The sequence below is a fragment of the Anas platyrhynchos genome, chromosome 28 (assembly GCF_047663525.1).
Source record: "Anas platyrhynchos isolate ZD024472 breed Pekin duck chromosome 28, IASCAAS_PekinDuck_T2T, whole genome shotgun sequence".
NCBI classification, from domain to species: Eukaryota; Metazoa; Chordata; class Aves; order Anseriformes; family Anatidae; genus Anas; species Anas platyrhynchos.
The window spans coordinates 8,513,378-8,541,156 of record NC_092614.1 but is presented as its reverse complement, the minus strand read 5'-3'; the positions used below and the strand labels follow the sequence as shown (position 1 = coordinate 8,541,156).

At 37.3% G+C, this 27,779-nt stretch overlaps 1 long non-coding RNA gene across 2 annotated transcripts; it reads left to right on the top strand.

The window, feature by feature from the left end:
- Window positions 1–13,320: 13,320 nt before the first annotated feature.
- LOC139999659 (uncharacterized) lies at window positions 13,321–26,682 on the top strand. Of its 2 annotated transcripts, XR_011805151.1 has the most exons (5): window positions 13,321–13,459; window positions 14,004–14,085; window positions 17,041–17,113; window positions 18,635–18,670; window positions 26,556–26,682. It is a non-coding gene; the product is annotated as an uncharacterized lncRNA (long non-coding RNA). The 2 variants fall into 2 exon arrangements; XR_011805150.1 differs by lacking the exon at window positions 26,556–26,682 and having other exon boundaries at window positions 18,635–19,259.
- The last annotated feature ends 1,097 nt before the right edge of the window (window positions 26,683–27,779 follow it).

The window sequence follows — 27,779 nt, the reverse complement described above, 5'->3', positions numbered from 1 at the left end:
TGTTTTGTGCCATCCCTTTGGATATCTGCAGCCTTCTGTCCAAGATGAATCCTGAGGCCCTTAGAAGAGAGAACAGAACAACATTTTGCATCCTTAGTTTTCTATAAGCCCTTAAATTATTCACATTCCCTACTAGCATTAGGAAGAACCCATTTCTGTTCCATAATTTCAGGGCTTTCCTCTACAGTTGTAGTAAGTCTTCAAAGGGCTAATTTCTTTCACTTCCTCTAACCCATTGTTTCTCAATGGACAAGACCAAACAAAGGGCAGGTAAAATAACTGGTGTGATGCTGCTCGTGTGCTGTCTATGGTAATTCCATAATAAAAGTACAAGAAGAAAAGAAAGTTCAGATCAGTTTCCAGAGCATGAATATTTGGTGTTAACATCCCTCCTTTCACTTTTATTCTTAAACTCCTACTTTAGCCCCTACTTAAAATGGCTTTCACTTGCTTGACAAAAGTCCTGTGAATTCTCCAGTGAAATTAGTTTATTCTTTCTTCAAACTGAACTGAAGTTTCTGGAAAACCTGAAGTGATACTAAAGCCAAGAACTCCCTACAAAATGCCTTTGCATTTAGATGGAATCAGTGATTCTCTAGCATAAAGTGACACCTTCTTCTAAGAGTTAAATATTCAAAACTGAGATGTTTTGCATTTTTAACTTCCTTCCATAATAAGTATTACCATATTGATATTTATATTCGTGTATTTTTTCACTCTATTTTTTCCATGTCTGATGAGTTGAAGCAAACATCAGTCTCCATTCCATACTTGCCTACACTAGCTGTTTATGTAGAAATATTCACTTGCTCCACACTTTGAAAAATCTTGAGAATGTAAGTCAGTTAATCCTCTTGATCAATTTGGTGTTTAAAATCTGTTCAAAGTCATATATGCAAAAGCTAGCACTTGAGCTCACAGAGCCACATTAATGGTTAGTGAATCTACCAGGGGAGGTGCCCCGCTGGACATGCTGTTCACAAACAGAGAAGGACTGGTGGGAGATGTGGTGGTCGGGAGCTATCCTGGGCAGAGTGACCATGAAATGGTGGAGTTTTCTGTTCTTGGCGAAGTAAGGTGGGGGACCAGTAAAACCGCTGTCTTGGACTTCCAGAGGGCTGACTTTGAGCTGTTTGGGACACTGGTTGGTAGAGTCCCTTGCAAGGCAGTTCTGAGGGGCAGAGGAGTCCAGGAAGTCTGGGCACTCCTCAAGAAAGAAATCTAAATGGCTCAGGAGCGGTCTGTCCCCATGTGCCCAAAGATGAGCCAGTGTGGAAGAAGACTGGCCTGGCTGAACAGAGTTGTGGCTAGAGCTTAGGAAAAAAAAAAGAGAGTTTTTGAGCTTTGGAAAAGAGGGCAGGCCACTCAGAAGTATTATAAGGATGTTGTAAGGATGTGTAGGGACTGTGTAAGGATGTGTAAGGAGGACTAAGGAGAATCTTCATCCTTTACTGGATGCGGGGGGAAACTTAGTGAGGAGAGATGAGGAAAAGGCTAAGGTGCTTAATGCCTTCTTCGCCTCAGTCTTTAGCGGCAAGAACAGTTGTTCTCTGGATACCCGGTACCTTGAGCTGGTGGAAAGGCATGGGGAACAGAATATGGCCCTCATAATCCAGCAGGAAATGGTTGGCGACCTGCTACAGCACTTAGATGTACGCAAGTTGATGGGGCCAGATGGGATCCATCCGAAGGTACTGAGAGAAGTGGCAGAGGAGCTGGCCAAGCCACCTTCCATCATTTATCGGTAGTCCTGGCTATCAGGGGAGGTCCCAGTTGACTGGCAGCTAGCAAACATGATGCCCATCTACAAGAAAGGCAGGAGGGCAGACCTGGGGAACTATAGGCCTGTCAGTTTGACCTCAGTGCCAGGGAAGCTCATGGAGCAGATTATCAGAGTGTCATCACGCAGCGCTTGTAGGGCAACCAGGTGATCTGGCCCAGTCAGCATGGGTTTATGGAAGGCAGGTCCTGCTTGATGAACCTGATCAAGTGACATGCTGGGTGGATGAAGGAAAGGCTGTGGATGTGGTCTACCTTGACTTCAGCAAGGCTTTTGACACAGTTCCCCACAGCATTCTCCTCAATAAACTGGCTGCTCATAGCTTGGACTGGTGTATGCTTCGTAGCATATTCGTTTATTATAAGACATTGCACCTTTGAAACTGATGGCTTTAGTATTGTATTGCTACAAGGTGTTTCTCTGCCAACATTGGCCAGTAATATCATATAAGCTTGATAGTTAAGATTTTATAAGGCCACTTATGAGTTTCTGTAGCATGAAGTTCTAGTCCCAGAAGTGGAACAGCTCTTACTCATATGGCAAATTCAGAGGACCACCAAGCAAGCCAGACTGCTAATGTGGATGTGCTTAGGCAATAATGAGTATCTTGTTTTATATCTTTATATCTTGTTTAATATTGATGTATCAGGCATCATAATTTTGCAGACCCCTATTATTTGACACTCTTATAGAAAGTCTCTATTTTAGTTTTGCATACTGCTAGTAACACTTATGTGACACTAACCAAGAGCATGGAAGTGCATTTTGATGTTTGCCATTGAGCAGTATACAAAACAACACTTACGTAGTAGTAATACCTTATATCACTGTATTGCAGGACAGATCACAAACAGAATCAGCTTATCTAATAGAGAGGCACAACAAATATAAATTCTTTTAGATTTAAAGATTCAGTGGCTCAGTGCCTGGATGACAAGAAGGATAAAGATCTCTTGATGTGACATGTGTGTGACATGTGACAGGCAACTTTTTACATTTTTTATGGAAAAAAAAAAAAGCTAATCAACCAAAGATGGAAAATTTGAAAAATTACTATACCTTTATGGAAAACAATTAGCTGCCATTAATACAAATAGCAGATGTATTGTGTGTACTTGGTGCTCAATTCAAAGACACTCTGCGATGTCACTGGGCTTTAAAAGGAAAATCAAGACCAGTTACTGTTTGCATATTTCGTATGTAATCAAAGGTTGAATACAATCCAGAGATTCACATTCGCTGATATCTCTACTCAGACGAATGCTACTTGGTGATTGGCTGCAGTTGGCCTTCAAAAATTTAGTAAAATGATGTGTTTTTGAATGTACCAAACACAAAGCAGTATAGTCAGTGATGACTATACACTAAACAATTTTGCAACTATAAGCCTGCAGTTATAAGTGTGTTATTCATTTCTTGCTTTCAATAGGCTGTTTCACAGTATGTACCTATCTGTCTCAAATATTTGTCATGTATGTTTAAGAACCTGGGTTAAATAATGCTAGTTTTCAAAACACTGAATGCACACAAAGTTATCCCGAGAAAGAGGTATGAAGAGGTAACGAGGAGTGAAGACTCAAAGCAGGGATTTTGGACTGGGCAAGGAATAGATGAAACAGAAGAAATTTATGACTGAAACAGGGCAAAAACTGTTCCTTTTAGGAGTGGCGTTATTATAGAGCAGTTTGTGTCATGTATAAGTAGTTTATATTTTTAAAACATAGTACCCTTGCACTTCTGAAACAGGCCCCAAGCCAATCTTATCTGGTTTCAGATAACCATTATTAATTATCTCCTCTACTTCCAATGCTTCAGGTAAGAATAGGGGTCCATTATAATAGGTTTTATACAAATGGCTATTACAAAAATTCTCCAACTGTAAATAGCTCACACACGGAAATGGTGGGGAAAGAAAAATAATATTCTTTGTTTACTCATAACCATCCTCAACATAATTAGTTTAGTAATTTAAAGAAAACCTTGAGCTGGAGGAATTAATAACTTCATGGTTATTCAAGTCATATGGCATGTGATATATTTCTTGATTACAGCAGGACTTGCTCCTAATATCTAAAACTTATTATGCCTCTGTGGCAATTAGGTATAAAACAGCTTCTGAGAAGTCTTTCATAAGCTACTCTACTTGTCATTAGTTCTTCAATTTTATGGTCTACACTACTCAAATACGTGCATCATGATCATTGGCAAGAAAAATTCATAGACAGTACAAAGTCAAAGAACTGCATGTGAACAGTAGAGAATGAGCAACTGTCACACTGTCTCGGAAAAGATAAAAGTTATTGGGATCCTTAAACTCAGCTTTTACGTTTTTTTGTTTGTTTGTTTGTTCTGTTATTTATTATTATTATTATTATTACTATTATAAAGATAGCTTGAGGCATTACTATAATTATATGAACAGCAAATGAAAATCTTTGTAATCTCTTAGGACAACTACAAATACAATTTTATAAAGAGATGAATAGAACTTGCCAAATTCAATTTGTATAGACAACAAACAAGCAGCTGCTGCAAACAGCTTGCTGTCTGTTCATTTTCCATTTGCCATTTTCATTTAAAATGTTGTATGTCAGCTACTTTCTAGACAAATAACAGGTGCTTCTACAAAACAAATGGATGGAGCAATTGCATGGAATTACATGCAATTACGATGGAATTACACACAGCACAATAAATAAATAAATAAATAAATAAATAAACAAAGGCCCCCCAGTGTGATCATTTTAAATTCTACCTGAGTAAGTAGGTCCTTTTGTTCATATTTATTTACAGGAATTTGTATTTATTAAATTTGAGAAGTTACCTTATTATCCTAGATCACATTTAAAAAGACACTCTCTGTCTGTCTCTACATTACTGACTGTGACAATAAATCAAATAACAAAAGAATTAAAAATTCATGTTCCAATTTAAAACTGTACATATTCACTCTCAAAGCCTAAATTTACCAGCCCAGTTTTATTGATAGCTTTACTGTAAAAAAAAAAAAAAAAAAAAAAAAAAAAAAAAAAAAAGAAGTAGGGAGAGGAGAGAGCGAAGCAGTACTAAAATGGTCTAAAACAAATCTCTCTAAACTTCTCACATTACTGAAGAGAAACAATAAAACACTACCTATTTTCTGTTCACAGAAACTCACAACAAAACCCTGAACAGATACCTGAGGATCAGGGAATTGGCCCACAAGGCAGACATCCTGGTGGGCGTCTGTTGTAGACAGCCAAACCAGGATGAAGAGGTGGATGTGGTCTTCTATAAGCAGCTGGCAGAAGTCACTCAATCAACAGCACTTGTTCATAGAGGACTTTAAATTCCTGGAAAAATGCTAGAAATACTATACAGCTCAAAGGAAGCAGGCTAGGGGATTTCTAAAGTGCATGAAGACAGCTTCCCAACTCAGCTGGTTAGTCAGCCGGCCAGAGGGGGTGCCCTGCTAGACCTGCTGTTCACAAACAGAGAAGGACTCATAAGGTGGACTGGCAGGGAAGAAGAACAGCATGACTGAACAGGGAACTTTTGCTGAGTGTCGGTGAGAAAAAGAGAGTTTATGTCCAGTGGAAGAAGGGGCAGGCAACATGGGGAGAGTACAGGGAAGTTGCCAACATATACAGAGAGAAAAACAGGAAGGTCAAAGCCCAGCACGAGCTCAACCTGGCCACTATGGTTAAGGATAACAAAAAATGTTTTTACAAATACAATTACAGCAAGAGGAGGAACAAGGAGAATCTTCATTATTTACTGGATGCAGGGGGGAACTGAAGATAAGGAAAAGGCTGAGGTTCTTAATGCCTTCTTTGCATCTGTCTTTACAGACAGATGTCTTTACTAGCCAGACCACTTATCCTTGGCATACTCAGCCTCCCAACCTGGAAGTCTGGGATGAGGAATAGAAGAAACCCCCCACAGTTTAGGTGGGAACAGAGACCTGCTGCTCCACCTGGACCGTCACAAGTCCATGGGGCCAGAAGGGATCCACCCGAGCTTGCTGAGGGATTTAGTGGGTGTGATTGTTGGGCCACTTTCCATCATCTATCAGCAGTCAAGGTCAACCTGAGAGGTGGACCATGATGACTGAGATGACTGGAGACTTGCTAATGTGATGCCCATACATAAGAAAGGTCGTAAGGAACACCCAGGGAACCACAGACCTGTCAGTCGGACCTTGGTGCCAGGAAAGGTGATGAAACCAGTGATCTTGAATGTAATCACACAGTATATGCTAGACAACCAGGGGATCAGGCCCAGTTAACGTGGGTTCATGAAAGGTAAGTCCTGCCTGACCAACCTTGTCTTCTTCTACGACCAGGTGACCCATGTGGTGGATGAGGTGTTGATGTAGTTTGCCTAGACTTCAGCAAGGCCTTTGACATGGTCTCCCATAGTATTTTCCTGGAGAAGCTGGCAGCCCATCGGTTGGACAGATATACTCTTTGCTGGGTTAAACACTGGCTAGATGGCCAAGCCCAATGAGTGGTGGTGAATGGAGTGACACCCAGTTGACTACTGGTCACCAGTGGTGTTTTTCCACTGGGGGCTGGGGCCCATCTTCTTTAATATCTTTATTAAAGATATTAAAATAAAGATATTAAAGATATTAAAGATTATTAAAAGATTATTAAAATTAAATTAAATTAATTAAAATTAAATTAAATTAAAGATTATTAAAATTAAAGATATTAAAGTGCACAGCTACATGGCTAGTGTAGCTGTGCACTGCATCAACGAGGTTCAAGTAATTCAGGTCAGTCCCTTTCTGCTTTTACTCCCCAGGTTTGGCTTGCAGGATCTTTTATCTGTCTTACAACATGCACTAACTTGCATAAAATAAACTTGATCTTTCTCTGAACTGTATTTTTGGAATCTTTTTATATTAAAGACTTTAAAAATGAAAATATAAATAATTTTTCATTTTTTCTGCTTCTTCCTCTTCCATACTCTATTAGTACTCATTTTATAAGAGAATAATCTCAAGAAGTCAGTCTCTGAAAACACAAAAAGCTGCAAGTTTCAGATCTATGTTTGATCTGTGAGAGTGTGTGGGTAAGTTAGTTACACTTCTCACTTGTCAAAAGGAGAAAAATTTTAACCTCTCCCTATTTTTCCTAGTACTTGAACCTATTAGAATGATTATCACAACTAGAATGATTATCACAACTTTAACCCAGATTCATGAAGCTTTGTACTCCCTTACACTTTTCAGTGGAAAAACTTTGCTGATTTAAATGAGCCTTCAGTGAGCTGAAGTCTCACTCTTTCAAACTTCAAAACTTCAAAAGCAAAGAACAATCAAGGAAAGAAGTTGGCACTCCTCTGCAATTGTGCATCTGTTGTATTGAATAGTCTTCACATTAATCTGAATAATAATCCTTTCCAATTTGCTGATAAAGTGACATTAAAGGCAGTGACACATTCAGCTTGGCCCCACAATTAATTTTTTGGCACTTTAGAGTTAATGCATCATCTCTGCAGAGCCTCTTCCAATAAAGTTTTTGCTGGCAGCAGTGTCTGTCCTTGTGAGGCATTAAGATGGTGAGAGGAGTCTCATGATGTAAAGGACAGCAGTGAAATTGCTAGACTGTCAGCCTGATGAGATCTTTCTGAAAAGAGCAAACAGTTCTGATTTAAATCCAGCTGGAATGTCATAGAGTTTAACTCACAACACATTGTTTATCTCACTCACAACACATTATGTTAATTAGATGGTGACAGCATCAGAAAAAAAATCAAAACAAACAAACAAAATCTTTTCTACAGGGGATGGTTTAGGATAGGATAAGACAGTGACACATGAAAACCTCTGAACAAAAGTACATCTGTTATTTGGCAGATTAAAATATTAAGGATTTGTCCATATATTTGTTGTTGTTGTTGCTTGTTTGTTTAGTTTGTTTTTATCTCATATACATACTGTCTGCATAACCATTTATTGCTGACAAGTTTTCACAAAACAAAAGCCAGCATAGACAGTACCGGGCAAGGAAGAGCAGAACTTTCCTGTCTCCTTCTGTGCCTAATGGCAAACAAAGAACTGTCTCACTGAGTCAACAGAGTCACACTGGTGTAAAATTAGGGAAAGCAAGGGGAAATATAGGCTTTGTGAACTATAAAATCTGGAGTCTAAAAGCTGTCCATTTGGCTCAGTGAACTAATACTGTAATCTCTCTGACTGCTAGTGAATACTCACCAAGTCAATGAAGAGCTCACATTGTCACCTGTGGATCAGCTAACAGCTCTTGATGTATGCTACAGAGAAATCATCAGATGTTACTGGAAAGAGTACCTGAGCACTTTACAATAATATTTAATTGTTTTTTAAATAATTTAAGATGTAAAGACAATAATTTAAGATGTAGAGACAACTACAGAATGCTGTAGAAGCCAGCAGGGGATGGGAAGGACTGAATTTGCTGGTGACCATGCAGAACATAAAACAAATGGAAATGTATCATGTTAACAGGGAAGTAGGTGAAGTAGAGAATGCCTCTTAAGGATTACAAGCCACATGCCAGTAAGGGAACACAGTCAAAAGCAAGAAGGAAATGTACTGTTTTTTGAATCTGAAATGTCTCACTGCATGGTAGCCTGTTAGTTCAGCATCACCAACAGGCATCAGCTGCTTTGTCAGATTCTGTTTTCCATCTTCCTGAGCATGTGGTGTGCTCCCTATGAATATTTTCAACATGTTGATTCCAGACCAGCTGGCACAGTACTTGCTGCGTATTGAATGTGGCAGACATACAAAATTGTTTCCAACATAGTGAAAGGGCCCTCAGTAAAAAAAGTGGATGCTTTAAAAGAGGATTGTTTTGTCCTTCAATCCTTTTTGATAGTCAAGCAAGCTGTAAGTAGGAGCTCTGTGGTTACCAATGGTTACTCAATGAATAGTGCACTGGCTCTAGAAAGTTTGCTGAGATTCTCCAAATGCTCTACCAGAGCATGTGCACCAATTTATTTATCACCCAGTTTCAATAAATAACTTATCTCATGAAGCAGAAAGAATAAAGTAGACTTAGGAAAATCTTATATATATATATACATGTATATATGGAATAAATAGAAAATTTTAAAAACACATACAAGCTCATTGTAATTTGTGCCATATACACATTAAGCACAGACTCTCTCAAGAGAGGTTTGCTGCCTGCCTGTGGCCCGTATTCTTGACATCACAAGGAGGCTACCGAGACTGGTCAAGCCAGGTGGTTACAGCTGAGGCCATGACAAAGAGACTCGGAAACATCAAAAGGGACTTTATGTCCTTTGGAATGATGCTGAAGAGATCAGGAACACAAGCAGTGTTCTCATCAATCCTTCCAGCTGGAGACTGGGATCAGAGGAGGAGGCAGTGATCAGGTGAATGATTGGCTGCATAGCTCATGCCACAATCAAGGTTTCAGGTTCTATGATCTTGGCATGCTTTTGAGAGACGGAGCATTCTGACACAGGAGGGGCACACCTGACCACATGAGGCAAGAGCAGTTCGGGTAGCATGCTGGCTGGATTCACTAGCAGGGCTTTAAACTAGATTCGGAGGGGAGCAAGTAATATTGGGGGAATTCACATCAAATTGTAATTATGAATACTGTAATTCTGGTTATGGCCATACTACTTGTTTGCAGAAGACAGGAAAGAGTCAGGACAGTTTTATAGAAACATGTTCTGTTGTATTTAGGAAATTTACTGATTTTGTAAACACAAACCACTAAAAAATCTTAGTTAAATGGCTTATAAATGTGAAAGTAACTGTCAAAATTAATTGATTTTGTGTCTAAGGATAAACCATATGCCCTCCTGCACAGCAATGAAATTAGATTAGTTTCTGCAGAAGTACAGGAGTAAAATTCTCTGAAAAAAAAACTGTCCTCTATGCAGAGTTGATTTAGTGGGACAGTTTCTACCTTTTCTGACTACTTTATTGTCTATTCTTCTGTACAGTAAGACAGAAACCAAGTATCAGGGTGCAAAGACGATCCATACTCTAATGAACAAAAATTCCTTTCCATTTCCTCATATAGTCAAAATTTCAGTGACAGAACTGTAGAGCTGCAGAGAACATTAACCTTCCAGGAATGACCCTGTCAGACATACAACCACTAGGTCAGGTAGGACCTGATTCCCAGCACCTTTATGTGGCAGCATTAGACTGCAGTCGTGAGGTCTTCATGCAGAAGAACCAAATTCTCCATTATTTTTTTCCTACACTCTAAATCCTGTCTTTCCTCATGTTTTTCCTTATAATGAATAAAGACAACAGGAATAGACAGAGAATTTGGAAATTTTCTCTTGCTCAGCCAAGACTTCAGCACTTATGTGAGAAAGAAGAGGAAATGAGAGGCAGATAGTAAACAGGCTGGGGAAGCTGCAGTGGAACACATTCAGAAGAAAGAATGATGGATTAAGTCTTAGCATGGTACTCTACAAGTCATTCTTATAGTGTCACAAGTCTATCCGTTGATAGTTACATAGCAGATCCTAACAGGATTTATAATACGTGGAAATTCCAAATTCAAATATATCATTTGTCCAATAAATTGAATTATAGTCTATTGGTGCTGCAGAATGATAGCTAGCAGAACAACTCATGCTTTTTTAAGCTTCTTAATGCAAGGGCAGAATGTTTGCCTACCCAGATTTTTAATATTTTCTGTATATGTTAAAAAAATGGAAAAAAAAAAAAAAGACAAATTTATGTGTACCTTGGTTCCTTTTATTTACTGCTTCAATTTTCAGCTCCTTAACTGGGTTTTTGCTGTCACTGTCACTCTACAGGTTTAAATCAACTGTCCCAGGTATGTGTAGTGGCAAGGCTTTTGTAGTGGGGGGCATAGGGGTGGCTTCTGTGAGAAGAATCCTGAAGCTGCCCCATGTTAGATAAGGGGCCGACCGCTGGCCAGAGCCAAGACAATAAGCGATGTCATTTGCATTTCTGTGAGAACAGATTTAAGAAATAAAAAAAAAGAAGTGATGAAAAACAAAAAGAGGTGATGGGCACATCACCAGAAAAAGAGGTAATGGGCACAAACGGGAACACAGGAACACAGGGGCTTCTCTCTGAGCATCAGGAAGCACTTCTCTACTGTGAGGGTGATAAAGCACTGGCATAGGTTCTCCACAGAGGTTGGGGGGTCTCTTTCCTTGGAGACCTTCAAAAGCCTTCTGGATGTGGTCCTAAGCAACCATCTTGAGCAGGGGTTTAGACCAGATCACTTCTAGAGGTCCCTTCCAACCTCAGCCATTCAGTGATTTTGTGAGATAAAAATGAGACACTTTGCCCAGTGATTTTGTGCCTTCATTGGTGAAAACATGTAATTTTGAGAGAAATAAAAGTTCTGTTCCAGGCTCTGGGAATAATACAATTAGAATCTAATTAGAGACAAGAATCTAATTAGAAAAATGAAATGGAAATAAATGGAAATTTAAAATATTATTCTATATTGTTTTTCAACATTAACTAATCTCTTTCTTGAGACGAGCCACACATGACAAAGAACTTGTCACAATTAGTGGCTTAAAACTCATCTGATTTGACTTAAGTTGTTCTGCATCACTCACACTAGCTCAGAACCTAAACAGAAGAAATTTATGAATCTGAAGCTTTCCTGTTGTAAGACACTTTCTTACAGTTGAGATGCAACAACTAACAGTATGATGCTCTTGCCTCCTTTTTATCAGACCACAGCCTCAGTTCACACCCAGCACAGTTGGGTAATCAGTTAAAGAAGTGATTTCTGGTTCTTTATTGGACTACATTACTGTGTTACCTGATATACAGATGAATTTGAATTAACCATGTGCTATATTGTATAGGACAGTTTAAAATCTTTAGTGTCTCTAGGCAATGGAGTAAGACAAAAATGAGAAAACCCCTCACAGTTCTGATTCAGGTTTCCAGTAAAAGTTCCAGTCCCCTTTTCCGAAACTCCTCTTTGAATGTCATCACATTTCAATTCAATTCTTAATATTATCCCAGTGTCATGGGTGCACTTGGTTTCCTGCTGACCTTGTATCTGACTCCTAGTCTTACTGTAAGTTTATATTGCAGGAGTACATTTTTTTTTCTTTAGAACTTTTTTTAAATCCTTTACTATTTTCGCTGAAATACTTCAGATCTCCAAGTCAGATCTACAGCATGAAAAACTTTAGTCTAAAAAAGATAAAAGCTCCTAACTGTCACAAATAGGATTTTATTGCAGAAACTCTTGGGCAACTTAAATAGACAATACGACGAGACCAGGATGAAATACTGTAAAGTATTTATTGTAAAGTATTGTAGATGCACTTAGAAAGAGTAATCTTTTATTTTTTTAAGGTGACAGCAGTTTCTCTTCTGAGGGCTAAATGTTTCTTTGACATCTTAAAGCATTATACTTTCTAAAAATATTTTTTAATTAGTCCTCTTGCCTACTGTCTGTAGGATCTCAGAGAATAGAATGTATATATATTAGAAGGAGGAAAATAAATCATTGTCTCCTGTGATTTTGATATCACTTTTATTAACGTGTAGTCTTAATCTCTCTCTCACGAAAGCCTTTGAATCACAGTTTGTAATGATGGCCTGATGACTCTTGTGATGAATGATTCTCACTGAGTTCCTCTATTCTAACAATCATGTAGTGTGCTTCAAGACATGTTCTTTGTTTTAATATACTTCCTAAATGTACTTGATTTCATAGAGCTAACTATAATGAGTGCTTGGTTTAAAACAAACCACCCAGTACATCATGAAGTACAGACAAAAATCAGAACAGTCGCACACATGATAGAGACCTTCAGCCATCATGAGGTTTTGGTCTGCAGTGTGTTCCATGAGTGGTAGCACATTTTCAACGAAGCATTGTGGCTTTTCTCCAGTTCCCTAAAATGTGAATATACTGACTAGTAGAGAACTTCCATGTGGAACTAAAAAATCTGGATGATATCACCAGCAGTAAAAGGTAAGGAGTTATGAGAAGATTAAAATATCTTTATGAGTTTATGGTATTTAACCTCAGTCAGTGTTTTATGGGTATCCAACCTTTTTGGTTTTTGCTTTTATCTAAGGTAGTTGGCTCAGAAATTGCAGAGTCCAAGAAATAGTTTAGCAATAAATAAATCCTGTTAAAATTCTTAGACCTCATTTACTTCATTAACTGACAACCATTCTTTATTTCCTCTTCATCCAAAGCAGCCTGAATGCAATAAAATTCCATGCATTCTACAACTAAAAACAAATTTAAAGATAACAAAAATAAAAACAAACAAACAAAAAATGAAACCAAACCAACAACAACAAAAAAAAATACAAACAAAAGGCAATGAAAAAACAACCCCCATTTTTTCCATTTTTCAGAGATTTTTGAAGAGGATAAGGAACTTTCATGAAAGGACAGAAAACCCTGAAAAGACTCTCTGGGAGTCCTTTCAATTATTATCTTTTTTTCATTGATGATTTCATTAATGGAAGAATTAGCTGTGTTTGAAGGTATGCAACATTTGTTCTTTTTTTTTCCTTTTTTTTCCAGATCTGTAGAGAATGGTTTACCAAGCTCTGCTGCAAGTGACAAGTTGATCGAGCTAGGAAAAAGAACATTTCATCAAGTCTTGGCAAAATAATTTTACAGTCATTTCTACAGTACTAAATTTCTTCCAGTACGAGAGAACAACAGTTTTCCCTGCACTGAGGTAACTTATGTTTGTGTATGAGTTTCAGCATTGGTTCATTTTGATTTATACAATAATTTAATTTCCCTGTTATGAGAATAAACAAGGAAAAATATTAGATCATGGCAATGGACCTTTTGGTAGGAATGAATATAATACTTATATAGAACAAAATCACTTTTTACAAGTTCTCAAAAGAGAACTGTTTTTGTGGTTGGTTTTCTGCTTGGGTCTTTTTCCTTAGGCAAGTATCAAAAAATCAGTTAGTCTGATTATATAGAAGTCAGAATGTGTGCTTCTGAGGAATGCAAGGAATACTTATAACTACAGCACCCCTACCATCATGGTAGAAAAATCTGCTTACTTAATCAGTGTGCAAATTCTGCTGACAACTATGCTGACAGCTTTTTAAGTTGTTAACATACTTCCCAGAAGCGCATCCTGTGGTCCCAAACTGAAAGGAACTGGTCTTGAAAAAGAACATAATGAAACTGCATTATTGTTTCAAATATTACACTTAAAGTCATTTTTCCTTCTTTCCTTCATCTTTTTTCTTTCTTCTCAGATTCAACCTGTTGACCTCAGAGTCCCTCCAATCACATCTATTCTACTCACACTGACATGGAAGAATTTGAAGAAACAGAAAGGTAAGAAAAACAGTCACTTGGGCATGTCTTTTTGATGAAATCCTGGGGATATACCAAACTAAGTGACATCATGCACCAACATTTCTGAGAGGTGAAACTAAAGGTGAATGACCTGTTGATAAACTCAATCACAAGCAGTTGACAGATTTAATTATCTTGTCACCAGTTCAAATGCTGCCTTATTGTACGTTTCACTGAAGCACAGGCTGACAGTAGCCAGAGGAACTGTGTCCCCACTTCTCCCATTCATCCATCATTAGTATTCATTCTGAGTTAAAAAAAAAATAAAAAAATGTTTCTGGCACATTTATCCAAGTTGTCAGCAGAATTCCTAACATCTCTGTTACCTTCCAGGTGTCATGACTGCTCATTTCAAGTCAAGAAGCACTCATCTCCCTTAGTCATTTTTAAAAGCAGAGCAGATTACATGCCCTGACTTTAATTTTTTCCCTCATGGCACACAAAGTAATTTCTCTTAGGCTCACAGTAGTTCTTCTTGTCTTCAATACTTATTACTAAGAGATCAGACTAAGAAGAGGAGAAAAAGAGTGTTTCTGACAGAGGCTTTGATACAAAGCCCTAAATTCTTAGATGTTGCCAGCTTCTCAAGATAAAGTACAATATCTGCACTTACTTGCTAAGCAGTAGTAGATGCACAAGCCCAGACATCAGAGATAACAAAAGCATCTAGAAGAGCTGTGAAAACAAACACCAATACAAAAACAAGGCATATTTGTTGTTGGTTCATAAAAACAGGTGGATGTTCTGTGTTGGCCAATAACGAAAAGTCCAATTACATTAAGTATCTAGGTGTAAGCAAGAACTGGAACTTGACAAACCTTCCCCTGAACCTGCTCTTTCCCACAGAAGGACATGCCACTGTGCACCAACTACACCTTCTTTAAGGTTCACATGGTACACGATATGCATCCATAATGATGCATCAGCAATATTCTGTTATGACTAAGTAGAGAAGAAGCTATTGTTTCAAACTAAGTTACAAAAACAGAAGATAGAGCAAGAGTAGCTTGGGAACAGAGAGAAGGCTAGTTTGAAGAACTGAAATTTTAAAGTAAAACAGAGAAAAGCTGGTCAAAAAGAGAACAACTACTCCAAGTGAGGAAAAGTCTGCCACTTTCATAATTTTTATCAGTGTAATAATTGTGAAGACTTAAAATTCCATTTATTCCATATGAAATGAGCCTATTTTCTACACATACTTAATGTTAGTTTGTAGAATTTGGCTGGTGTAGCCAGAAATCCACTGAAGATTATGAAAACTATTTTTAAGATTCCAGCTGCTTATGTATGCAAGAAATTAATCCGAAGCAGAATATCCTGAGCTTCATCCTTTTGAACTAGTTTTCAGAGCCAAATGAACAGGTCTTGGAAAACACTATAGAAGCTGATTGTGCCCATTAAGTTTTTCATGGACAATGCTGCATATTCCTGAGCACAATGAACTGTTACTTTATCTATGGAGATGTTCCTCCAGAAGAGTATTCCTGTATTCTCATGTCTGAATAGAAACATGAGGACAGCATTGTGGTGCTTTCAGGGGCTGTATGACAGAAGGATAGCTGTTCTTCAACTGTACATGCTGTATCTCTGGAGCTGCAAAATCCATTCTGAATACTTTTTTTTTTTTTTTTTTAATAGAGTTTGTCCCATTTGAAATACATTTTTTAAAATAGTGTTTGCTTAGTCTTCATTCTTAAAATCTTGTGTTACCATTTTGCATATGTATACTAGCTATATCCAGTCACCTCATGAAACCCGTATGTATGTCATAGAAATTAAATTAAATCAAACAGAATACCTGGGCTTAAATTTCATTATTACCACAATGAAATAGAACATTGCCAGAGTTAACCCTCTGCTTAGAATACTTAGAGACATGACACAGCTCTAAAGAAAGGGAGACAGTGGTTAGGATACTTTGGAAGCCAGTCAGAGACAGTTGATGATAATCCAACCACAAAGCAATCTGTTGGGTCCGACATTAACTACCCCAACATCTAATAAATCCCAGTACCATTAAAGTACCCAACAGAAATCATGCAATAAGACTACATTTATGCTACATCTCCAGGGAGTGAACCAATGTCTGAGTGGTAGGGTGATATATAGGCCCAATTTCATTTCTCTGTATGGAGACTTGGCATTTTTTCTAGAGTAGTTTGCTTGTGGTTTGGGTTTGATACCTACTCTGTAGTCTCTATGTGGACATTCCCATGTAGTTCTTAGTTTCACAATCTCTAAGTCCACACTGGCCTGTTCACAAGTTTATCTGATACCCAAAGTAAGCTGCAATGATCTGCTTCAGTAACTTGCCCAGTATGTTTTCTATGTAGATATCTCATCGCTCTTCTTCCATAAATACAACAACAGTAATATGTGACCATAGAGTCTTGATACAGCAAAGAAGGAAGCAAATATTTAATCGTTACTGTTGCCAAAGTCTTTGGTAATGGTGGTTTTTTGTTTGTTTGTTTGTTTTAATAATAAAAAGAAAAAATTCAAGTGTTGAGGCACTTTCGAATGTAATCTCTCTCTTTTTATTAGAGACCACAGTGTTAACTAGCTCTAATGATTGAGATCACATGACAAAAAATTTTGCCATTTGACCCATTTTAGAAAAACTTTCTATTGAGATCCATTACATCATTTTATGCAAGAGTAGCATTTAATAAACAAATAAAATTACTAGAATGGTCTTTTTTTTTTCTTCTTCTAAAACAACAGTATTTAAGCTAATTCAGTATTGATAAGCTTACATCATGCCATATCACAAGTGAAAGCAGATACACACGTGTAGATTCCCTTCTCTGACACCCAATGTAAAGTGGCATTACATTGAGAAAAGCAAATGCAACATTAAAACTGTAGAATCTTTTCTTTGTCAAGGATTCTGGAGAATTTCAGGGAAAGTAATATGATTTTCTTGATTCTCAGCTGACAACTGGGGTTACGAAAGAAGACAGACCTTAGTCATGCAGTAAAGATGAACAGAATTACACTAACAAAGGTGAGTTCTAATGCTGCCCACTAGTAGAAATGAATGGATTTCTATTTCACTTGACTATATTTTTATACTTCCTTGGACTGTGAAGTAGCTTATTGTCAAGAAGCATGTTCACTGAAAACTATCCAGGGAAAGCACAAATAATACTAAAAGCAAACAACAAAGCAAAAACAACCCTAACAATAAAAAGGAGCTCTGTCCTGTTACATCTCCAGCTTAGTTCTCTTGAAAAGCAAAATTCTCATTCTTTTAGTGAAAACCACACCCCGGTTTCTGAAAGGTTGATTGCAGTCTAACTGCTTTCTGGTACATATGGTCAGCATCTGCCTTAGTAAACAATGACTAAAGAACTTTTTTAAATAAGTCTGTCCTCTTAATCTCAGTTAGCCAAATGGAGAATAACCTTACCTAACCTTATGGATATGAGAACAGTTGTAGTGCCAGGTGTTACTCTGTAAACTTCAAATGTAATCACTCTTTGAACAAAACTACAAAAATTTCAACTATGGTCTTAAAAAAAAAAAAAAAAAAGATGTTATACGTGCCCTAGCATACCAAAAAGATGGTCTGTATTGAAATTAATAAAATATTGATTCCTCAATAAATTGCAGAGTTACACTGTAGGAAGCTTTTAAATAAATATATAAATAGTTTTCAATATGCCAACTCATTAAGCTTAATTTGAACAAATCTCTTTGTGTCATAGCAGTGCATCAGTGATACAGCAGCACTTATCAATTAAATTACTTCTCATTAAATTTTTAAAAAGAAATGAAAACACAAGAGTTAAAAACTTCAGTACACCTAAATAACTAAACTTAATAGATACAACTTTAAGACAGTGCATAATTTATATATATAGGGAGAAAAACAACAGGAGAATACTTCCCATTTTTAATCAAATGGTATTGAAAGAGGAGGTGAGGCTGGGTACATCCATGACAGATGAGAGGAGAGGGGGCAGATCCTCCTTTGGCATTGTATCTGAAAACAGTTTCTGCTCTAGTTTAGTTTCTAGACAGCCCTCTGTCTCCACTGACCACACAAGGATCCTGGGGAGAATTGAAGTGCTGTATAACCTTTATGGCGTTGTCCCATTATCAAACCATGGGCAATCATAGGTGAATTTCTGATTAAAGGAAAGGGAAATTCTATGTTCCCCTAAGTGGTATCAAGGGCTCAGTACTGAAGCCCAAACCCATAAAGTCCATTCTTCCTCCAGATGATAACAACATCATTTGTTTTTTATAAGCAGGTTCTTGCTGATATTTGATTTAAACAAAGAATAGAAAAGCACAGGATAAAAGTGTGTCACTTCCTTGCAAACCTAATTCTATTACTCTGCTTTCTCACTGTTGTTTTGACCAACATGTTTATTATTTCATAGAAGAGGAGTACTTATAGTAAAAATCTGAAGGAAAATGACATTTTTTCATTGTTTTTGTAATTGAAGTTATTGTTTTGCTACAAACTTGCAGCCTTCCTTATTCTTATTTTTTGTCCTTGTGTGTTTACATCCCTCAGGTTTGGGGTGGAATAAATCATCAGGTGGAATAGCAGGTGAGGAGGAGAATATTGGCAGACAGATGATAATGCTGCTTAGCTTTCTGCACAGGAGATGCTTTTCTGGGCAGCACATTGCCACCTACCAGCAGCTTGGCTGAGCAGCACATTCCCCTTTATGGCTGAAGCATTTCCAACTGCACTGAAATGCAACGGGAACGGTGGAAATAACATGCAACACTGCAAGCTGCACTTAGCAAGTGCAGATGGAGATCTCCCTGGGCTCATGCAAAATAAGAAACTAAGGGCATGAGACTACCACATGAACTAGAGAAAGCCCAAATTTCAGCATCAACACTAAAAGGAAATTCAGTCTACCTTCATGGTGGTTTTGTAGCTTTACTTTTAACACCTTTCCATGCACAATCACTGAGTCCATTTGAGAGACCAGTAGCATTAGGGTTTTTAAGTAGTTGACCATGTTGCAAGGAGTAGTCTGATGCTTAGCAATTGTTTAGAAATTCAGACATAATTAGGCAGTTCCTCCAAATATACTGCTGTGCAGCAAATTGTTTAGGAGAATGCAGCTACAACAAAGAAGCTTCCAGAAAAATCTGAAAAATCTACCTGGCCATGTGATGAGAAATTCTAAACTGTGTGAGTCTTTAAAACGTGATCAACTTTTATTCCTTTCTTGCAGGGAAATAAGAAACTTTTTCAGTGTGCTCAGTCACCAAGGTGTATCTAGTTAAGCACATGGTTTCATAAATCCAAGCTCTTGAGGTGCTAGCTATTCTGAGAAAATAAGTCTTTGGAAATTTCTTTATGAAGTCTTCAATCTGAAAATATTTTATCTAAAAAATGCTACTTTTTAAAGTCTTCTGTGCATGAGCAGATTGACTATGAATCTCTTTTGTCACACCTGTAGAACTCTATTTACCATACATAAGCTAACAGTGACAAGCACTCCTTTGCTCTGCTCTGGGCTAAGAGCCAGCTGAAGTCAGCTGCAAGCAGCTGGCTTGGCTCCAGTGCACCTTACACTCTTTCCCACCATTGAATTATTACCAAATTCATCTTCTTAACAAGTCATCAATCCTTCATTCTGCTGCCCTGTGCTGCCCTGAGAAGCTGTCATCAGCCCAAGCTTTTCCTGTTGGTCTCTGCACATTCCCTAGTCTTTCCATTTTTTTTCCCAGCTGTGGATAACATATTGAAGAAGGATCCTGTAAACATCTGTGTCAGGTTTATCATTCATTTTAAATGAAGATACTGTTTTAGTATAATATCCAAGCTGGTAAACTCCTGACAGACTCTCTGAGATGCAGTTTCAGCACTAAAGCAAATAGGGAAACCAGAAGCTTCCTTATCAGTTGCATTCTATAACAAAGAGAGAGACGGGAAAAAAAAAATGTTTTAACAGAGGGGAGCTTGCAGAATGACAGGCAAGTGGAAGAGAATCTACTAGGAAATGCTACTACAGGAGTGTCTAAAAATAAGTATTTCTATTTTAAGATTGAAAGAAAGCACAAAGTACTGCACGACTACGTCCTTTTGTGCAACAAACGTGCCAAAGATCTATTTTTTGAAGTGTTTGTTTTTTAAAGCAATTATTTATACAAATAAGAAAAATTGAAATATTGAAGTGAAATCTGCAGCTTAGGGGTTGAACAAGAGCAATTCAGTCCCTTATCCATAAGGACTGATTCACTGTCCTGGAACCGCCTCAAAATCCCAGTACATCCCACGCCTTCTTCCTCTTAATCGAGTAGCAGCAATAGTTCAGACCCATGGGCCATCTAGGTCGCAGCCAGAGAAAGGGATATCCAGTGCTATCCAACAGTCATTTGCAATATTCCACAAAGGAAAGGGCAGCCAGCCAACAGACAGTAGCCTGGATTTGGTCTGTAATTCACACTGATTAAGGGTACAACAATGATGACCTCTGTCTGATATCAACTACAGAACACTGACATCACTGTTCTATGCCTTAGCTTTCAGTTTGAGATGGCTAGACAATAGCTGTTGAGAAATACTATCAGCTAAGATAGTATATCTTAACATACAAAATAACTTTAACTAAGAAGCAGAAAGATTTCTTGGATTTTGGCAGTCCTGGCTACCAACTTGAAAGGAAATTGTAAATATAACAAACACTCAGGATAAGACCTGAGTTTCGTAAGAGGACTGTAGATTCCAGCCAGATATTTGATTGAAACAAGGAGCATCCTTCTATCACTAAGTTTCGTTAGCTAATAAATTTTCAAACTCCTATCGAGCTGATGAAAGTCACAAACAAAACACTGTTTTTGGTGGCCTTCCTTAAGCACAACGGCGGTTTCCCAGATAATATTCCTCACAGCCTCCTCATCGTCTAGCACTTATCTTCTGTTTGACTTTGACTATGCTATTATAATAAAATGCATTGCAGAGCACTTTACCATTAAGCTTTAAGTCTGTGAAGCATATTGCAATGATCTTTTTTGCTTGTGTTAAAGGACCATGCCAGATTTAAGAACATGACATCTCATGGCATACAACTTGTCATTTGGAACACAAATGCATGTTGCAGTATGTCTGGTCCAGAAGACAGAAATTTCACATGGTGAAACTAGTAAATTAACCGATATTGCAAGATGACCTCAGATAGCTTCACTGCAAAACACTCCCTTTCAGTAGACTGATTTAAGTAGTCAGAAACAACTTTCGGAGAATGAACCACCAAAATAAATAAAAGCCTTTTGTGTCCCATATAACTTTAAAGAACCAAGAGCCATATCAAACAGGTTGCACATTTTTTATCTCAGGCGTTCCTTGGTAAAGAAAATATACCAAGTCTATATTATTTCCATAAAAGGTCAGCTTCAGTGAAATTTCATTTCTCCAAGGCTAAAGAAAAGAAAAAAAAAAAAAAAAAAAAAAACAGAAAAAGAAAAATTAATCCAGGCAAAGTTTAGCTACAGTTGCATATTGTACACAAAAACTACTCTCCGCCTCCCACCCCTACATCCACCTTTTAAAAATCAGCTTGCCAGTTGCTATCTCCAACACATTCCTTGAGAGTTGAGGCATATCTTCTAATTTTTGCTATTTTCTGAAGCACCGGACATGTGCCATTTGCAAGCACCTTTTAAAATAGAGTTCTCCAAGGACAGCTTATACAGCATGCATCCAAAGTTTTAATAGAAGTAAAGGCAAAGACAGCTATTTGAGAACAAGATACGGGTATTGATCCATTAATAGAGTTTTAATCTTCACATAGATTATGATTAGACATTTTTCCTGTTTTAATAATATATTACATGAAGGATGGAATAACATTATACTGAAAAAGTACATTTGCTTCCAATTTGATTAAACGTAGTCTGTCAAAAATACTTTATCTCCTCCAGTATTCTTCCCCTTAAATTTTTGTTTCTTTTGTTCTTAATAAGCACAAAGCCAAACATTAGTGCCCTGAAATCCTTTAAGAAATGGAAATTCAATCCTCAGCACACATGCTTTTGTCACACGTTTCTGGTTTTATTTTATTACAAGTCACAGCACCAACACAAAGCTTGAGTACAAGCACAATATTTCATGACTGCTGCAAAGTAAGCAACAAAATATAAAAATCTGTTTAGTAAAAAACTCGAGCAGTGTCTGCCTAGCTATAGTGGTGCTTCAAATATCTTCGGATTAGTGCCAAAGTAGTGCAGTATATGATTTAACAAGCACTTCAAATGAAGTGTTTATTTCATTGGTTATTTTATTTCATACACCATTCCCGCTAGATCTGCTAAAACATTTGAGAAACAGTAAAATGTAGTGGCAGACACACTAAGCCATACAACAATCTACTGAGGACTTTCTCAGACAGAAAGCTACACAAGGAACAATAATGAATAGCAAAGAAAAAAAAAAAAAAAGAATATTGTAGTATGTTCAAGGAGCCAAGGATGTAGGCAGAAGAGGAGTGATCTTTTGGCATAAGGAATAAATTTAAGAAGCAACAGCTTTAGCTTTTAGATCCTGCCTCATCTGAACCAAGGCTTGTTGGACACTGTAGAAAAAATTATTTTGATGTCCACAGGTTAGCAGTACTTTGCCTGAAGCCATCCAGGGGTGAAGCCTGATTTTTTCTTTGCTCAGGCTGCCAGCACATAAACCTGAACAGAAAAGGTGAGGGCCATCAAATTAGAGCAACAAATTTGCTGATTCCCAGAACACAAAAGACAAAATACCAGGAATCTTCAGCAGAGATGTATCCCAAAGCAAAGAAGTGGGAGGAACATATACTGTGGAAGTGCTTATTTCACCCTTTCTTTTTCCTCCAAACCTTGTAGACTTACACCACACATAAAATAAGAACAATGATGCCTCTCTAAGTATGGGAATGGGAAGAGGGAAGGCTGCTAGGCACAATGGTCAGGAATGTGATTCCAAAGCCAAACATAAACACCTATAAGTTTGTGACAGATCATCTAACCAGACTGCTTCTGAGGAGTGGAAATAATAGAGGCTATCTTATAGAGATGCTTTGTAGTATTGATGATTCTCCAGGCTCTTATTTTTTCTTCACAACAAACTGCATTTATTAATGCTTCTGCATTTGCTCTGTTCTAAATTCCCTAACTACTTGCATCTTTTCCTCATGTAGGGTTCATTTTGAGGGTTCACTTTCTTTCTTTCTTTCACATACACACATTTTTAAAAAAATGCAAACCACAATGAGCTGAATATTAGTTGGACTCTAACTACAACTCTACTAAGCTAGTAGTTTTCTGTGCCTACCAGCAATTGACATCCATGCCTTACTAGAAGTACATAATCTACAAATTTCATAGGCATGAGTAAGAAGATGTCAGCTGTCCAGTTGCCTGCCTGTATGAATAGCTCTTCCCCTTTGTATTCTTTTTCAGCAAGGTTTTTGACCCATTCTCATCAACTCTTCCTATTAAAAATGATATAGAGGAAATTTGTTTATTCATTTCTGACATTTGTGGGAGTCTTGTTCATTCGTTACTAACAAAATAGAGCATGATTAGTCATTAGCATGTTGCCTAGCAATGGCAACAAAGAAAAAAAAAGAACCTCCAGTGCTCTGCAGCAGGCACAGTCCTTTGAAGTGTTAATATTAAAATTTCTGAGAATGCAACAGAGTTCCTGTGCCAGACAAACAAACAAACAAACAAAAAAGTGAGGAAGAGGCCTGCAAAAATGGAAACAGAAAGAGGGAAGGGAGACATTTCCTCAGTTTTCCTGAAATTTTTAATTGGTATTACTCAATCAGTTGTTAGCATCATTATTTTTAATTGCTATTACTAACTTTACAAATTAAATACATTATTTTGTAAACACACTAGTCCTTCTCTGAGAATGTGTTGGGAACAGCCCTGAGCAGGAAGCACCTCTCCTATGAAGACAGGCTGAGGGAGTTGGGGTTGTTGAGCCTAAAGAAGAGAAGGGTCTGGGGGGACCTTACAGTGGCCTTCCATTACCTAAATGGGGCCTACAGTAAAGCTGGGAAGAGACTCTTTATCAGGCAGTGTACAGTGAAGGGGACACGGGGTAATGGTTTCAAATTTAAAAAAAAGGTACATTTAGATTAGGTACTAGGAAGAAATTATTTATTCTAATGGTGGTGAGGCACTGGAACAGGTTGCTCTAAGAAGCTGTGGATGGGATGCCCCTGGAAGTGCCCAAGACCAGGTTGGATGGGGCTTTGAGCAACCTAGTCCAGCAGAGGGTATCCCAGCCCATGGTAGGGGATCAAACATGATGATCTTTAAGGTCCCTTCCAATACAAACCATTCTATATTGATAAGACAGGTGGAAAATTTAACCCCTTAACTAATACTCTTAAGCGTTGAGTTTGGCTCCTAAATTCACTAGGAGAATATGGGAACAAACAAACAAACAGACAGCGAGACAAACAAACAAAAAAAACAAAACCAAACAAACAAAAAAACCCTTTGAACAGTCTTTCTTGCCATTTCACTTTAGCTGCAGTGACTCTGAATCTAAGCATAGTCCTGTAAGAGTTAGGAGGAGGTGGGAAGGAATAAATAAAGGAGCAATAAACAAGATAGCACTTTACCCTGAAATTAATTCAGATCCTATGAAAGAACAACCTTCACGTGACAGACTTCTGGGTGCCATAAAAAGGTGGTTGTTAGAATATTACAACAAATTTCCATAAGACTAGAAGCTTTGTGCTATCTCATTAACATGGCTAAAAAAGTAAATATCACTCCTGCAGAGGTTTTAAAAAATATTAAACAACAATAACAACGAAGCTATGTTTCAAAAGAAAAAGCCAACCTTTTTTTTTTTTTTCTGTGAAACAGATGCTAAGCTTTCCAACAAAATTTACTCAAAGAAAACAACCTTTTTGTTTTGAAAATTAATTTATTAAATGCTCTTTTAAGGTTTTAGAAAATAAATACTTAGTGATCAACAACATATTTCCAACATATGGCTTAATTAAATCAAATTGATTTGTAATCTTACAAAGATACTAAGGAATAAAACTAGCTCCTTAGCATTTAGAAAGGTCGTTCTTTTTTCCCCTGATTAAAACTCATAATTAAATTACAGCAGCTATGTTTTTCATCAAGGAAGTAGTTAAATTACTAATTTTATATAAATACATTACATGCTAGCTCAATAAATTAGAAAGAACAAGGATAATCTGGTTAGAATCCAATTCAGAGGAAACTGTGGGCGGATGGCCATTTACATGAGAAAGCACAGGATAAATAAGGTTCATAAATTATTCACAGCTCACCAACAAAATTTAGGGCATCAAATCTTTTTAGAAATTAAATGAGAACTGCTGGCAGAGTGATTCAATTTATTCCCCCTGAAGGGAGAGAAAAAATAATTTCCAATCTTCTAATAATTCTGATTTCTTTATTTTGTCAAAATTACCCTAAAAAGGAACCAGTGACACATCACACTGTCACCAGTACTGGTATTAACTGTCTTGCTACAGTTCCGATGTTTCAAGGCAGATAACGTAAGATTTTTTTGATTAAGTCTTTCATTTAATTAATGAATAAAAATGGCTGGTATTCCATTTTCTGTGTGAGTTACTCACATTAAATGGAATTTGGCCAATTCAAAAGCCAAATTTTTTTTGCAGCTTTAGAAAACTGCTGGTAGTGAAGTAACAGTCTGCAACCCTGTCAGAAAAGCAGTCTGTGGTGTGCATCAGAACATTCTAACAAGCTGGTTTTTAAGCTGTTCCTAAATCTTCCTCTGTTCAGGATCTGAATCTACCACTATTATACTATGTGAAAAGTTCCAAATTTAGGTGTTATCTTAAAACAGAGTAGGGCTTTTCACCTCCAGAATCTTTTTTTTTCTTCTTTCAAAAGAAGAAGAGCAAGACTTTGCTCTCCCTCCTTCCAGCTAAGCTAAGGTTCTTGCTTCTTGTGCCGCAATAAAAGTTATGATGTAATCCTTATTTTTCCACATATACTATCAAGGCTTTATTAAATTAAATCTTATGATTAATATGGCAGTTACAGAAAGGAAGCTGCTGTCGTCATACAAGGAAGCATTTCCAGAACCATTACTCTCTTCCTCCCTGCCCTGCCTTCTTTAAGCCCTTTCCTTCTTCATGCCCACACTGTTTACAGAATCTGTCTTCAATAGCTAGTTAAAGCCAAGAAATATCTAAAAGGGAACGAATTGTACCTGCTTCTTCAATGCCTGAAGAAGGTGCAAAGTTCTGCAAAATCTGTGAAGTGTGAAGTATAGGAAGGTATTTGAAGCACAAAATCTGTCATGAAAATGAAACAGGCTGAAAAAGCTTTGCTATTTTGAGGCACCTCACAGGACTAGTCAGATTAGTGAGTTAGTTCTGCACAGAAGCCGTTTGATTTGTTTAGAATGTAGTAATTTCTTACCGTATTTACAGTACCCCCAAACCATGTATCTCTTCTCTTTCTTTTAGGAGGTAAATAATGGACAGAGAAAAATGGCTTCTCCTTTCCCGTACAAACTAAGCCTGGGCCATAAAAACAAAAACAACCACAGATTTTACAAGTTTCTGAAGTTGTGTATTTTTTAATGTATTTGTTGTATCTGCACATACGGATTCAGTATTTATGTACTTGCAGACTGTTATGGTTTAATTTGACACTTCTCATCTTTCAAGTGGAAAATTTTTAATGATGTGTAAAAGTCAAACATAAAATTGTGAACAGGATGGGTTTTTTGTTGTTTGCTTTTTTGTTGTTGTTTGTTTGTTTTTGCAATCATTTTTAAGCATGTTTCTTGAAAGAATCTTCCCTTAGTCCTACCCATACTTAAAAAGGTTTTTCTATTTGTCAGTGTTTGCTTCATTTAAACAAGCTGGTACCTCGATTTTCTAGTGCACTTCAGCACACTGAAGTCATTCTGACCTCAAAAATTAATCTACCTGCCTGTCTATTTCATGAGTAATTAGTTACCAACTACTTTTATTAAGAAGCAAAACGAAACAAAACAAAATGTAATGTGTGCAATGAAGTGACCTGGATTGTTTTCTGATAGATAATCTATGCAAGTAGATTGAGGACAGTATCTACCCTAGACCTCCACTGTAGAAGAGCAAACTTGGCTAAGATACAGGCCTATGGCACCAGGTTTCATATTGGTCTATGCAGATTATGAGGTATTTTATCCTACAGAAATAAATTACTGTTCTAAATCTTCAGAGTACAGAAGAACAGATTGGAGTGCAGTTTTGTTACATTCAACAATAAGCAGCCCCATATCATTTTAGAGCATCTAACAAGTTTTTCCACCCTCAGCCTTTGACAAAGATTTCATTTTACAGACTTTTTACCTGTTGAATTCTTTTGGATACAGAACCAATGACTTGATTGATTCTTCTACTGATTTCTTGTGTAAGTTCATCCTTTGTATAACAGGAATAAAAAAAGATGAAGCACATAAGAATTCAGCCTCACCTTCACAACCAAAGTAGATTGTTTGCTGACTCTCAATGTCCAATATGGACTGTGTGGATATTTGCCAGGCTAGACATAAACAGCAGAATATGAAACGTCATAAACTCATATTCTGTTTCAATTTTTCCTCTTCTCAAAAGACTGACAGCAGAAGGTGGTCAAAATAATGGTATTTAACATGATCAAATGATTGCATCTGAACTTCCCAGCTAACCTTCTAAAGG